This window comes from Chlorocebus sabaeus, chromosome 20 (genome assembly GCF_047675955.1).
Source record: "Chlorocebus sabaeus isolate Y175 chromosome 20, mChlSab1.0.hap1, whole genome shotgun sequence".
NCBI lineage: Eukaryota > Metazoa > Chordata > Mammalia > Primates > Cercopithecidae > Chlorocebus > Chlorocebus sabaeus.
The window spans coordinates 118,524,635-118,531,375 of record NC_132923.1 but is presented as its reverse complement, the minus strand read 5'-3'; the positions used below and the strand labels follow the sequence as shown (position 1 = coordinate 118,531,375).

The window sequence follows — 6,741 nt, the reverse complement described above, 5'->3', positions numbered from 1 at the left end:
TCCCTCACTGTGTAAGGTAACAAATTCACGGGTTCCAGGGAGTAAGACATGATCATCCTTAGGGGACCATTATTCTGCTTACCACAGGAATGTTGAAATCTTCGACCATAATTACATAGTTGTATTTCTTCTTAAAATTCTATTAGTTTTTGCTTCATGAATTTTAAGTCCTATTATCAGTTGCATAAAGATTTAGGACTATTGTATCTTCTTGATGAATTGGTCCCTTTTTCATATTTCTCTCATATTTCTTGTCCGGAAATCTCCTTTGACTGATATTAATATAGCCACTTTGACTTTCTTTTGATTAATGTTAGCATGGTATATCTCTTTCATCCTTCCACTTTGTACTTGTGTCTTTATATTTAAAATAGGTTTTGGCTGGGCATGGTGGCTCATGCCAAAACCTATCACTAACACTAACCTATCCTAGCACTTTGGGGGGCCGAGGCAGGAGGATCACTTGAGCTCCGGAGTTTGAAACCATTCTGGGCAACATAGCGAGACCTCATCTCTACTAAAAATAAAAAAATAGGCTTCTTCACAAGAGATGCCAGCTCACACCAGTCAGAATATCTATTATTAAAAAATCAAAAAATAACAGATATTGGTAAGCCTGTGTAGAAAAGGGAACACATATACACTGTTGGCAGGAAAGTAAATTAGTTCAGCCCCCATGGAAAGCAGTTTAGAGATTTCTCAAAGAACTGAAAATAAAGCTACCATATTCAACCCAGCACTCCCACTACTGGGAACCTACCCAGAGGAAAAGAAATCGTTCTACCAAAAGGCATCAGCACTCATATGTTTATTGCAGCACTATTCTCAATAGCAAAGTCATGGAATCAACCTAGGTGCCCATCGATGGTGGACTAGATAAAGAAAACATGGCACATATACAGAATACTATGCAGCCATGAAAAAGAATAAAATTGTGTCCTTTGCAGCAACCTGGATGTAGCTAGAGGCCATTATCCTAAGTGGATTAATGCAAGAACAGAAAATAGAATACCACATGTTCTCACTTGTAAGGGGGAGCTAAACAGTGGGTACACCCAGGCACAAAGATGGAAAAAATAGACACTGGCAGCTTCAAAAGAAAGAAGGACAGTGGCAAGGATTGAAAAACTACAACTGGGTACTATGTTCACTATTTGGGTGGCGGGTTCAATAGAAGCCCAAGCCCCAGAGTTACACAGGCACCCACTGAATCTAAAATAAAATAAATTTCTTAAAGACAACATTTGATTAGGCCTTGCAACCTTTTTTATTCAAACTGAAAGTCTCTGACTTTTAATCAGTGTCATTAGACCATTTATATTTAAAGTAATTAACAATATGGTTGGGTTTGAATATTCCATCTTGTTGTTTGTTTTCCACTGATTTCATCTGTTATTTCTTCCTTATTTCCTCTTTTCCCACCTTCTTTTGCATTCATGTTTTATTATTTCCTTTTATCTCCATTCTTGGCTTATTAACTATATTTCCTTTTTGGTACTGTTTTGTTTTTCAGAGGTTGCTCTTGAGTTTACAATATACATCTTTAACTTGCTGCTGTTAAAAAACACTACTTCACACATGGGGTAAAAATCATAAACTGTTCTTTTATCCCACTCTCCCATCTTTTGTGCTGGTGTAATCATACATTTTATTTCTGTAGATGTTACAAACTCTAAAATACGTTGTTATTTTTACTTTAGCCAGTAATCTTTTAAAGAGATTTAAAAATTATAAAAATATATATTTTATACTCATCCACATATTTACTATTTCTGGCATTTTTTATTCCTTTGCATAGACCCAGTTTCTATCTGGTGTCATTTTTCTTCTGCCTGAAGAAACTACTTTTACATATCTTATAGTTCAAGTCTACTGGTGATTAATTCTCTAAGATTTTGTTTGTCTGAAAAAAATTATTTTGCCTTCATTTAAAAAATTGTAGGTATGATTATAAATTGACAGATTTTTTTATTTCATTTTTTTAAAATGTCACCTTAATAGTCTTCCGGATTACATAGTTTCTTATGAGAAGTCGGCTTTCATTCTGATCTTTCTTATAAGTAATGTGTCCTCTTTCTCTGGTTGCTGTTAATATTTTCTCTTCATCACTGGTTTTTAGTGATTATATTATCCTGTGACATAGCTTGGGTTTTCTTCTTGTTTATACTTTTGGAGGCAGTTCATTGAGCTTTGGATCTGTGGATTTAGTTTTCATCAAATTTGAAAGGTAGTTCACACCTGTAATCTCAGTACTTTTTGAGGCCCAAGTGGGCGGATCACTGGAGCCCAAGAGTTCAAGATTAGCCTGGGCAACATAGTGATACCCCATCTCCACAAAAACTTAAAAAATTATCTGGGTGTGGTAGCACACCCCTGTGGTCCCAGCTACTCGGGAGGCTGAGGCGGGAGGATCGCTTGAGGTGGGAGGCAGAGGTTGCAGTGAGCCAAGATTGTGCCACTGCACTCCAGCCTGGGTGACAGAATGAGACTCTGTCTCAAAGAAACAAAAGCAAACCCAAATCGTGGCTTCCCCAACCTTGGGGAACCTTCCCCGAATCTCGACTTCTGGACTTACCAGCTTCATGACTTCAGATGCATTATCTCTGTTTCCGAGCCTTAGAGATTAGCCTCAGACGTAATAATAGCCCACTTCATAAGGCTGCTGTGAGATAAAATGAGGTAGAACATGCGAAGAACTTTGCACAATGCCTGGCACATCAATAACCTTGATGAATATTAGCTGATGTAGAAAGAGGAATGGCTGGTCCCTACTGGCCACCAGCCTGCAAGTCTTATTGCTGATGTGCAGAAGAGAGTCGATTGCAGGTTGGATCTCCGCTGGGCCTTCTCCCTTCAGCCTATCTCAGCACAGTTTATATAACCAGACCAGCAAATTCAGGTTTCTCATTAGCACCTAGCACATGAGTTTGTTTCTACATGGATTCCCGACATAGAACACTATCTGACTGAATAAAGAAAGGAAAGCTCATCTGGCTGATTCGTTTGTTGACTGTTTTTACACAAGTAACTCTTGCAAACAAGGGAAAGCAGGAATCTCTATTTAAACTGACTTCTGTATAGTACGGCCAGCAAGGATGCTGGCCAAATTTTCTAGGCTGGAAATAAAAAAGAAATATTTTTTTTCTTGTCTGTAGGAACCAATCTACCTTCAGGCCTGCGTATTTCATAAGGGTCACTGCTAGATTCCATATTTTGTTGATTTGGGGGAGTCTGGGGCACCATTCCAAATCTTTTTCTAAATGTTGTTAGCATTATTGTCCATGTAAATGAAGGTTTATTTTATGGTTTCTGCTAAGATGACCATTTCAGATGTCAACCGTCCCTCGTCATGCACTGGTCCCCCTTTCATCACTAAAAGACTGACAAGCCACAGGAAGGCAGATGGTCCTGGGTACTGGTGGGCTCACAATTCCCAGCAAAAAAAAAAAAAAAAAAAAAAGCAGAATGTTTGTGGTCAGTTTCCCCTGGTGGTCTTGGTCACACTAAGACTAAGAAAGAGTTTTGTGGCCAGGCACGGTGGTTCACACCTATAATCCCAGCACTTTGGGAGTCCGAGGCGAGCAGATCACAAGGTCAGGAGATCGAGACCATCCTGGCTAACACAGTGAAACCCCATCTCTACTAAAAATACAAAATATTAGCCGGGTGTGGTGGCGAGCCCCTGTCGTCCCAGTTACTTGGGAGGCTGAGGCAGGAGAATGGCGTGAACCCAGGAGGCGGAGCTTGCAGTGAGCTGAGATCACACCACTGCACTCCAGCCTGGGCAACAGAGTAAGACTCTGTCTCAAAAAAAAAAAAAAAAAAAGAGAAAGAGTTTTGAAAATTGAAGACAGAGGAGTGAAAAGCAACTATTGTTAACCCTCCCATTAACTGGGCCATGTTACAATGGAGGAGGAAGGGATCGCTTTGCATATAAGACACCTCTGCCCTTTCTTTGGTCAGCTGCTCACCTGGCCACTTTGGGGCTGGGACTAGAAACATCTTGTGACCAAGGCATGGCAGCAGGAAAAGCCCACCTGCTCAGAGGAAGTAGTATCAGGTCATCTAGGAAACAATGGCACACTCATTTCTGTATATGCTGTGCCATGTTTTTGTCTCTTAAAAGGCCACATACCTCCCCACTTTGTAGAGAATTTAGCAAGCAAGATCCTCCTCAAATTCATAGTCGCCAATGACATTTAGCCTGACTCCTGGGCTCGGAGTTCAGCTTGAGTGTTGGATTTAAGAACATAGAAACAGTTTGTTTGTTCTCTTAAGCAGATCGACTCTCATTCCCCCACCTTTGGTGCATGTCGTTGGTGCATAAATGATGCTAATTTAATCCCACATACATTGCCTAAGACTTAGCCTCCAACTGCTACGACTGGGTGGGCAGTGTGTGTGTGTGTGTGTGTGTGTGTGTGTGTGTGTGTGTGTGTGTATTGGGAGGTGAGGTACAGGGATAATAAACAAAACACAGTGACTGTTTGCCTGCCCTTAAACACTCACCCCTGGAGACCATCCAGCAGATGCTTTTAGGATGCTCAAGGCTGAGACAGCTAACAAATTGACCCCATATTCTCCCTGTCACCCCCAGAGATTCACACTGCTGGGTTCCCTAGAGTGCTTACTGCCATCTTGTGGGAGCACAGGAAGCATGGAGGAAAAAGGACACATAGTTTGGGGGTCAGTTGGAGATGTCGTCCACACCCTCTGCCTCCCCCTACCACTTTCCTGTGGCACCAGGGTAACCGACACATCACCCACAATCCCCGCAGGTATAGGAAGCCAGGCAGCCGGAAGGTCAATGCTAATGAAAGATGCTGTCTGGAAAACAAGTGCCAAACCAAGCTAGCATAATTAGCTGTATTTATGGTCCTCGAGGTTTGGCAAGTAAGGATGGGGTGGGAGGAGAATTGGGGATGGGGGTGTCTTCTTCCAAAGCCTCTGAATAAAGAGAGCAATTTGGATGGCTTCCAGTTAGCGATAGCAACTTTCCGAGTGGCTATCTAATTAGTGCCTGCCCCAGCTTCTGAAGACGGCTGCACACAGCAAATAAAACAGGGATGCTTGGCTTCCCCTTAGCTCCAGCCCATGGACTTTCAGGATGTTGACAGCTTCAGATTCAGCATTCATTACCACTATTCCAATGCATGGGGGCGTTTTTCCAAAAAAAAAAAAAAAAAAAAAAAAAATGTGTCATTTGCGTCATTGGTGTTTGGAGTGCAGCTTGATAATGTTGTTGACTTCCCAAATACCCCAAAGTCATGTCAGAGGAGACATTAGTTCTCTGACGTTGATGGGGAAAAGAGAAACATGGATGCAACAACAAACATCCTTTTTATCTGGTTTTAAATTTTCCAACAAGTCAAAGTTTCTTCTGTATGATCTTGAGCAAGTGGATGATCCAAGACTATTCTCAGTTTCCTCATCTGTAAAAGAGGGTTGATAATCAGCACAACCTGAAAGATTGCTGTGCAAGGCTATGACAAGGGTATAGTTTGGTAGATGTTCAGGAAATGGTCCGTGACGATGATGACAATAACAACAATAACAGTGATGATGACAATTATCATGATGGGATGGTGACGATGATGGGGTAGGTGAAAACAACAGTGACAATACTTGCTTCCCCTCAGTGGTCTTGTTTCCCAGAACAAGAGGTTATAAAAGAGGGATCATTGGTGGATGAGCTCATGCACTGCTCCTCATTGTATGATGAGGCAAAACAAGGGCAATTGCCATATGGAGAGAGTACTTGACCGTTTTCGAAGTGCCTTCACACATGCTCTCATTTGCAGCATTCCACTCTTCCGTGAGGAAGTTAATATGACCACCCTTAGTTTACAGATGAAAAAAAAAAAGTGAGACTCAGAAAATTAAGGCCCTTGCCCAAGGTTCCATCAGTGGTAAGTAAAATAGCTAGGTCTTAAACTTGAACCTTGAGACTTCAAATCTGATGTTCTTCCTGTGGCACAAATAGTGCCTCCTGTTAGATGCGTCACAGCTTCAGTAGCCACGGCAGCTCCAGCCCTGCCTGAGCGATGCTAGCATCTCCCCGAGGAGACTGTTGCAGTCGGCCAGCCAACTTCTCCGCGGTAACCATGTGCCGCCAAAAGGCCAAGGTCAAAAATGCGGACATGTTGGAAGAGATGCAACAGGACTCGGTGGAGTGAGCTACTCAGGAGCTGGAGAAATATAACATAGAGAAGGACATTGCGGCTCAAATTGAGAAGGAATTTGACAAAAAGTAAAATCCCACCTGGCATTGCATCGTGGGGAGGAAATTTGGTAGTTACCTGACATACGAAATCAAACACTTCATCTACTTCTACCTGGGCCAAGTGGCCATTCTTCTGTTCAAATCTGGTTAAAAGCATGGCCGGGCATAGTGGTTCAGCCTGTAACTCCAGCAGGCGGGTGAATCACCTGAGGTTAGGAGTTCGAGACCAGCCTGACCAACGTGGTGAAACCCTGTCTCTACTAAAAAATACAAAAATTAGCTGGGCGTGGTGGCACCTGCCTGTAATCCCAGCTACTCGGGAGGCTGAGGCAGGAGAATTGCTTGAACCCAGGAGATGGAGGGTGCAGTGAGCCGAGATGGCACCACTGTACTCCAGCCTGGGCGACAGAGCAAGACTCCATCTCAAAAATATAAAAATAAATAAATAAATCAGTAAATCTGTTGCAGATGTGGGGGAAAAAAAAAAGCAAATAGTGCCTCCCAAGCATTTCAGGGAG

The 6,741-nt window shown here is 42.3% G+C and overlaps 1 pseudogene; it reads left to right on the top strand.

Annotated features, from left to right (window-relative positions):
- The first annotated feature begins 6,104 nt into the window (after positions 1-6,104).
- LOC119625947 (dynein light chain 1, cytoplasmic-like) lies at positions 6,105-6,374 on the top strand (annotated as a pseudogene).
- The last annotated feature ends 367 nt before the right edge of the window (positions 6,375-6,741 follow it).